Below are 9,856 nucleotides of genomic sequence, written 5' to 3'. Positions count from 1 at the left end.
TCTGTCACTCTTATTCAGTATTTTTAGACTCCAATCAGGAAAAGTGCTTTTTTAGAGTCAGAATGAGAGCTAATCATCACAATAATCCATAAATAATCCACATGAGTCCAGTCTGTCAATTAACATCTTGTAAAGTTAAAAAAAGCTGTATTTCTAAGAAACAAATCCAACAAGGCATTTGAATTTAAATCATTGCTTCTTTCCAAAAAATGTCTATAATCTATAATAACACTTAATAAATGCCCATCTCCTGTTGTCCTCTCACATCAAAATCCACTATCATATTTGTTTAAAACTGTTTTGAACAGTTTTTGCCTGAAAGCCATGCTTCATCTGTGCATATTTCTCTCCTAATTCAGTTTATTTCTCTCCTAAAAAAGTTTATTACGAACGTGCAGCTCTTTGCTTCACAAGGAGTTATGTGAATTACTTGTGGATAATTGTGATGTTTTATCAGCTGTTTGGACTCTCATTCTGACGGCACCCATTCACTACAGAGGACCCATTAGTGAGAGATAATGCACTTTTTCTGAGTATGAACTGATGAACCTGGCTTTTTTTTCTTAAAGTCTTAAGTGTAAAGTTTGCAATGCCACACTTTTTGTTCACAGATGTTATTTTTGACTCACTCTGAACCATATGTGTTTGAGTAACCTACAATGTCCAGTCTGTTATGACTTGAATCTTTCCCATGAAAATGAAACACACACACACACACACACACACACAAACGCACACACACACACACACACACAAACACACACACACATCTTCCCCTCATTGAGACATGCTTCCTTCCTTTTCCCAGATGCTTTTGTATGGAGAGCCACCCAGTTATTTAAAAAGTCCATTAGGCACTTGTTTAGAAAGCCTGAGATTAAAAATAACAAAAATCAGGCCTAGAGTTCAACATAGCATCACATGTTGAATGCTGTATGTTTGGGCATTTGCCCAAAATATCGGCAAAATACCGTGAATTAAAAACTACTGACAAAGACATTTCCAATGCCTAGTTCAAAGTTATTATCTAAATTGGTCAAATCAACTTTGACAATGGAAAGAGGACTAGTCAAGCATATGGGCCTCCTCAAGGGACATTTTTATCGTCAAGCATGTCAGAGCTTAATTAGAGCTGAATTTGACAAACACCAGGAGTGCTGTTTTTTCTTCATTGTTTTCCTTTCATTTACCACAACCCAAAAGAAATACATAATGACATTATTTTTATAACCTTTGTCACTACCAACAACATATTTCATAAATAGCATCAATTTTGTCTTTCTGTATGCATGATGCACAAGGTTTTTAAAAACAACAGGCTACGTAATACTGCCTGTGCATGTTGTTGCTTTAGCTTTGTTCTATACTTGATTTTAGAGCTAAGTAACTAAAGTCAAAGCGTGATAATGGCAATCCTTTCCAACAATCTATCATAAGAATAAACACTGCAACAGTTCATTGTAGCATATCGTACTTCTTTACACTGTTGTCGCCCACCACACACTGAGTGAAGGTCCCTCAGTTGCCTGGGATCATAGATGCTGGCAGGCTGAAAATGGGAGGCATGACATAGTCCAAGAAGCATGAAACTGTCTCACCCACGCGCTTCTGCCTGATGTAGCCCACAGAGACCATGTTCTCCTTCATACTGAGACTTGTAGCTACCTCTAAGCTGAAACGTCTTCCTCTATTTGTGCCTTCGTTTGGTCACTTTGTCAAAATTTCGTGAGTGAGGTCACCACTTTTGGCATAGGGATGTCTGTGTGTCTGGACAGGCTGTATTTTTGTATGCATTTGTTAACCACAAGCTGTTATTTCTTTTTATTAGAACATGAAACACCTCATTCGTTGGCTTCGTTATGTGCGCGCAGGACTATTTTTTCATGATTTATACGATGAATATGTAAAGCCACGCATTAAAAGAATTCTCTCCTGATTAATCACTGTTATACTGTCATAAGTCATTTGCAATAACAACTGCCAGTTTGCTTATGTTGCTGTCTGTGCTGTAATATAGAATGGTCTCATATTGCATGGCAAAGAACAGATGTGTTCCCCTTTGCTGAAAACGTTATACAACAACGTCTTTCAAATGATGTCTGAAAGAGTCGCTGCAAATGTTGACCGACTTTTAAGAAATGATTTGTTATAAACTTCCAAATCTCTCTGGAAAATTTACCTTTTTGTGTTTTATAAGCGATTCATAATGAAACTTGAGTATGGCACTTGATTATTATTATTATTTTTTGAATGTTTTTCAAATAACCGTGTTTTAACCGTAATGAAAATTGAATGCAAATGTAACTTTTAGAGTCTATAAAATGTATATTGTGCTCTAATTAGTTGGCCTTACTGAGAAAAAGCCATACAGACCTAATGCCTTTATAAACATACTTGGTTAAAATAAAGCAGACTTAAAGTCTTTCTTTGTAAAGCACTTCTGTAATCACATTTACCTAATCTGCTTTTCTAAGGAAAACTTAACTTTTTTTTTTTTTAATTAGCTCTTTGGTTTTACAAGGGTGCATTAAATTGATCAAATGTGACAGATAAATATTTAAAATAAATGTTATTTTGAATTTTCTATTCATCAGAGTTTCTTGAAAAAAAATATGTTTCATGTTTTACAAAAATATTAATCAGTACAACTGTTTTCAACATTGATAATAATAAGAAATGTTTATTGAGCAGCAAATCATGATATTAAAATGATTTATGAAGGATCATGTGACACTGAAGACTGGTGCTAAAAACATTCTGCTTTGAATCACATGAATAAATTATATTTTAAAATATATTAATATAGAAACCAGTTATTCGAAATTGTAATAATATTTCACAATATTACTATTATTATTGGATTTTTGCACTAAAAAAATAAGGATTTTTGAAACCAATGAAGTTTAGGAATGTTGAAATTGCAGTTTGATTTAGATTTTATATATTTTAAGTAAAGTTTAATTTGGATAACTTTGTTGTTTTTAATTAGTAATTAGAATTTAAACTTGCAAAAACAGAAAAAAATGTTGTTGAATTAAACTTGAGATTAAGTATTTACAGTGTACATAACTATAACTGAGAACTCTAATGTCTTTTTTTTTTTTACACAAAAATGCAGTACATGCAGAAAAATGTTTATGTTGATTTATGGTTAGTTCATTATGTACTAACAAGACCAACCAACAGAATAAAAAATAAATGAATGTTTGAACTTTTTCCCAAATAAACAGAAATTGTTTTAGTTCGCTTTCAGTAAAGTAACTTTACATTAAGCAGTAAGCAAACCAAATGGCATGCAAACCCATTAGGCTAAATAATGAAGACAAGGCTTTTCCGTATTTAATGTCTACAATAGTCTGCATGTTTACACCACATTCATTCCCCCACCAAAGTTTGTAAATGGTACTAAATCATAAACGTCTGCCATGCCATGGGTATGGGTGCATATGGCAATCACCTGTTTACAGAGTGCTATTCAACCCCATTAAAGCAGTATTTTGTGCTTTTGAGACCTCTGTACAACACGATGAAGAAAAATAGCTTGTTTTCTCTCACATGAGAACCCTCCAAAGGTTTGGCACGATGCCGGCAGTTTGATTTGTGTACCGTGTTACAGCCCACAGCTAGATTGACAAATTCCCTCTCCCCGTCCTGGCTCTGTATTAAACACAATGCATTACGAGGCAGGACGTCCCCTATTGTCTGAGCCCGGGTGTGGACCAGAGCACTCTGTCGCCACATTGAACCTCCTTTCCTCTCCTCTCTCTCTGCCTTGAGAAGCAGCAGAAAAAGAGTTCTGGTCCCTTCTTATCATAGACAATATTTGTTGTGGAGTTAATTAAAGAACTCAAACTGAAAAGGAGATGAAACCAGGATGAAACCGGTGGCTGTGTCAAGCCTAGATATTTGCTTAGCAACAGTCTCGTCTGTGTTTGTTCCTTAAACACAGAAAAAGTGATGTCATTTATTTAAATATCTATGTTTTAGAATATCTCAGTCACAATAGCACTAACCCACAACTGCCCATAATGTTACAGTACAGATAGTTATTTATTTTTTTAGTGCTGCCAAATAATTAATCACGATAAATCGCATCCAAAATAAAAGTTTTTGTTTCCAGAATTTATGTGTGTGTACTGTTTATATTTATTATGAATATATAAATACACACACATGCATGTATATATTTAAGAAAATGTTACTTTTATATATTAAATATATTTATATATGATAAAAAGTATATGAATATAAATACATGTAAATATTTTCAAAATATATGCTGTATGTGTGTGTAAATATACACAAGACACACACATATATTATGTAAACAAAAACTTTTATTTTGGATGCAATTAATCGTTTGACAGCACTAATTTTTTTTATTTATTTTTTTGTGAAGAGGGGAATATTTTATTGAATAATGATTTAATTGTCCGTGTTCCTCACATAACGCTATTGCATGTTTGCAGAAGAATTGGTTGCATGATGAATATAGTCTACTATTTTTGTCTTTTTGAAAATGTACAGATCACTTTTTCCGGTCATGAATGAAAAAATTCCTCTTTCATGTTTCATGGAAAAATATCAACATACAAGTTTGGAATGACATGAGGGTGAGTAAATATGCCTTTAATTTTGACTGAAAGCAAATTTGATCTCTCTTGTAATCTGTAGATATGGACACACACACACACACACACACACACACACATACACAATAAAATCAGTAATACTGTGAAATATTATTACAATTACAAATAACTGTTTTCTATTTGAATATATTTTAAATGTAATTTATTATGAATTTTCAGCATCATTATTCCAATCTTCAGTGTTCCTTCAGAAATGATTCTAATATGCTGATTTGCTGCACAAGAAATATTTACTTTCAATGCTGCTTCATAATTTTGTGGTTGTTTGAGCATAGTGCAATGCATTACATCATACCTACGTGACAGAGAGTGCAAATCTGTGCCTCTGTATTTGTTTGCATGTGAACACTATTTATGTACAGTCACTGCACATCAACATTGCAATTCGTGTTCAGATTTAGGGTCAAAGGGACACTTGTGCTTCAGGGCAACAGCTCTTTCAAACTGCTGAGTTATAGTCCTGCTCCATTTGCAGAATCTGGCTAATGCAGGCTTGAAATAATACAGCGAGTCTCCTCTGGGGCAAAATCATTTTTCCTGCTCTCTCTTTCGCACACACACACACCTCAATGCCTTGCAGACTTCTGCGCTTTTCAGTGGGCAAAGGCAAACTATAGCGAGTTTGACTCTGCCACATACTCCGTCAGACTGAAGTGTTCACCTGGCAAAATTTACAGTATCTCCTCCATGGCTTCACAGATGTTCTGACACAGAATCACACACAATCCAACAGGTTAAAAAGCCGAAATGCAGAGGATCTCACAGCCACATTGTCAAATCTGTCATGAAGGACCAGGGTTGAAATAAACCATCAGGACCTGAGGCAAACACACCGCACTGTAATTTATGGCCGCTGAGGCGAATGCTGACTGCCTAGTCAAAGTATAGCGGGAAGGCAAAACACAAGCTGTGAAAAGCATTTATTAACTTTCACTCCCTAGACGCTCGGAGCCTGCGCTTGTGACAGTGAAATGTTTTGTTAACCCCTTTTTGCAAACGAAACAGTCTGAAATGATTTTTGTGACTTATAATTATATATTTTTACAGATATACACCAGCCATTTTTCTCTGACATGTTGAGAATGTCCCCCATACAAAATATACATTCTGTGTGATTAAATTGGAACCTTCTGGACTATGAAACGGTCCCCTCACGGCAGGCCTGGAAATCCATTCACATACACAGCTCGCTATGTACAATTACCACACAAGTGGAAAAAAGGTATTTAAGTGCAAGTGCAATGCGCAGAGAGACTTTGAGGGAAAGAGAGAGAGAGAAACAAAGAAAGAAAATTAAGACAAAAACGACAAACTAAATATCTGCACGGAATGCAAAACTAGCTCGCTACCCGCTAGATGTACTGTAGCCTGTACTATTTATTTTTAAAAGCCACGTGAATGTAACAACTTATGCTGAAACTTTCAAGAAGTGGTATGCTGGATTATTGCCACGTGACCTCTCTAATTCAGTGAGCAGCGTCTCGTGCAGTCAAAAAATTATTTTGCATTTTTAATCCAGTTTAATGTATAATGTCTTGTCTGATTAAATAATGATTAAAAACACTTCCAGGTCATTCCTCATTAGTCAAGCCCATTGCATCATGGGATGCAGTATTCCACACAGTATGTTTTGTTAAATGCTGTACATTTTTCATTTACATTATTTTGCAATTGACATGTTTCACAGTGCAAAAATAGTACTAATGTATGAATAAATGAATATGTAAACATCTGTATGATTAATAAACTATGTGCATTAGTGTTGGGACTAAGTAGTTCAGCTTCTTTACAATATAGTGTAGATTTTACAGTAACAACCTACTTTTGCTGACTTATTATCATGATACTTGTGCATGTCACTTATTTTTTATTTATAAAGCTGTAAAAACTTACTGAATGATGTTTTAGTGCATTTCCTGCAAATATGCAAAAAAAAAAAAAAAAAGGATTTCAGTTAAATATGTACAGTGTCACATGGTTAGTGGTTAGTCACATGACCAGAGCAGTTTACTTCCTGCTGGCACCATGAGAAGATGATGGCTGCACCAAAGCTCCAAAACAAAAGGCTAGTAAAGTATGTTAACATAAAGATGTGACAAAGATTTTTGGTAAATTTGATCTTGAAGGTGTCTAGCATTAATATATGAATTCACAATTATTACTTTTGATGAGTGTGGTGATAGAATGAGGAAACATGTTGATGGCAACAACAGTGATAGAAATAATGCACAGCATTATCCAACCGGTCAGTGTTGTATAAGGGTTTTTATGCATAATAGTAACCTTCGGACATGATGAAACAAACTTTAAAATAGCTGGGCTGAGATATATATATACATTTTGATAACTGCAGAAATATGTTAATTCAGTAAACGCATTATCCCACAGTTGTGACTGACCATAAAACACAATATTTTACACACTTTTCCAGAAACATTTTCCAAAAAATAAAATAAAATAAATAAATAAATAAATAAAGGATATTTTCAAGTCTAGGAAAAATTTGTGAGTAAATGGGTTAAGTGAGCACTCGTCAAATGTCCTCTTTTATATATGCAGTTGGAAAAGTCTAATTCATTCTAGTAAATAAATTAGGTTGTGCTAAATTTTCATGTGTATATATATATATATATATAAAGTAAAGTCGTGACGTATTGTCAAGTATGGTGACCCATACTCGAAATTGGTGCTCTGCGTTTAACCCATCCAAGTGCACACACACAGCAGTGAGTAGTGAACAAATGCACACACACACACACACCGTGAACATATATATATATATATAAATATATATATTTATATTTATGCGTATATTTATATTTATATTTATGCGTTTAACCCATCCAAGTGCACACACACAGCAGTGAGTAGTGAACAAATGCACACACACACACCGTGAACATTTTTTATATATATATATATATATATATATATAAAGTAAAGTCGTGACGTATTGTCAAGTATGGTGACCCATACTCGAAATTGGTGCTCTGCGTTTAACCCATCCAAGTGCACACACACAGCAGTGAGTAGTGAACAAATGCACACACACACACACCGTGAACACACACCCGGAGCAGTGGGCAGCCATGCTGCAGCGCCCGGGGAGCAGTTGGGGGTTCAGTGCCTCGCAACCTTTCGATTACGAGTCCGACTCTCTAACCATTAGGCCACGACTTCCCCCATATAGATAGATAGATAGATAGATAGATAGATAGATAGATAGATAGATAGATCTATTAGTGCTGTCAAACGATTAATCGCGATTAATCGCATCCAAAATAAAAGTTTTTGTTTGCATAATATATGAGTGTGTACTGTGTAAATTTATTATGTGTATATATAAATACAAACAAATGCATATATATATTTAAGAAAAATATGTTATGTTTATGTATTAAATATTTTTATATATAAAATATAATAATATAAATATATAAATGTATATACGTGTAAATATTTTCAAAATATATACTGCATGTGTGTGTATTTATATATTCATAATAAATAAAGGACACATACATAAATTATGTGTAAACAAAAACATTTATTTTGGAAGTGATTAATCACGATTAATCGTTTGACAGAAGTAATATATATATATATATATATATATATTAATGCTCTTTATATTATAGCTATAGTAGCACTGCCGTGGCATGATGTCAGCCTTGCTACAGCTGCTCTCTTCCCTTCCCCCGCACTGGAAAAGCCAGTCAGAGGAAATTATGTTTTTTTGCACAGAAAATTTTCCAGGCTTTCTCTTTCTGTCTTTTTCTCTTTCTGTGTTATTTTCCCCTTTATCCTTATTTCTCTCACTTCTCTAATTTCACTCTCTCATGCGTTCATTCACAGATGACTTGTCTTGTGCTGTAACTTGTATTTGCAGGGTGCGTGTTTTGTACCTTATGAAGTAACCGCTAGGCTGCTGCTCATTTGGCACATATCTTTCTGCTGCTAGCTTGTCCATCTCTGTTGAGATAATGCCTCTCTATTACCAGAACCTATGCTGGGTCTTCACATATTAACTGTGTTTTGCAGCAGGGGATCTTGGAGCAGCAGTGGGCCCCAGAAATGCGCCCATGCAAGTCCACTGTTGCATGGACACACCCTGCCAGCAATCGACCTTTGCCCCACTGCCTTCTGGGTAATTCTAAGACAAAAGCTATGGGAGCACACACACATACTGAAAAAACACATTTTGGTGATCCAGTAGCACTTGTGGAAGGCCTCAAGTTGGGGAAGCATATGATCCGGTGGGGATTCTTAGGCATTAAAGGAATAGTCCAGCCAAAAATGAAAATCATTTATTCACCCTGAAATTGTTCCAGTGAGTTTCTTTCTTTTGTTGAGCACAAAAGAAGATATTTTGAAGAATGTTTATAACCAAACAGTTGATGGTAGCCACTGACTTCAAAAACAATATATATATAATACAGTTGACTGTTTGGTGATCGACATTCTTCAAAATATCTTCTTTTGTGCTCAACACAAGAAAGAAACTCATTCAGGTTTGGAACAGGTGGTGGATGAGTGAATGATGACCGTTTTCATTTTTGGGTAAACTACCTTTAAGCAAGGTAAGATATAAAAAAAAGCATGCAACATAATTAGGCTACTGACAATTAAAGGAGGAGGAAAAAACATTTCTTATTTGATTCACGCATTTGTTATAGTTAACTTAACAAAAATACAGCGGTGATAATTATTAATTAGATACATGAGAATCTGAATCTCGAGAAGTGAAGCAGGATGTGCATGTACAGTGGGCTATATGTGGCACGGCTGTGGTTTTCTGTGATTCATGGGTTCCATAGACACAACAGTAGTGGTCTCTTGTTCAAAACAAACACAGAAGCTGCAGAGTTTAAACAAAGTAAAGATGGTGGTTGTGGCTGAGCTGGAAAAATACTGTGGCTTTAAATGTTTTCCCAAGCTTGGCCGACAAGGTGATGGATCGAAAGTGAAGAGGAGTATTGACATGGCCAATAGCAATTTATTGCTTATTTTAACGTGATTAAATAATGACTTTGATTAAGACTGATTGTGAGAGACAAAAACTAAAACAGCTTTTTAAAAGCCCTAACTCAGTTTGATTTACAGTCTGATGCAGCGGCCAACATATTTGATTTACTTTTCTGCATGAAATCAAAATTGACTCTGTTTACTTTTTTAGTACACATTACTGGTCTTATTGCGAATGA

The sequence above is a fragment of the Barbus barbus genome (assembly GCF_936440315.1).
Source record: "Barbus barbus genome assembly, chromosome: 7".
NCBI lineage: Eukaryota > Metazoa > Chordata > Actinopteri > Cypriniformes > Cyprinidae > Barbus > Barbus barbus.
The sequence above is the reverse complement of the archived record's forward strand: the minus strand, read 5'-3'. Positions refer to the sequence as shown.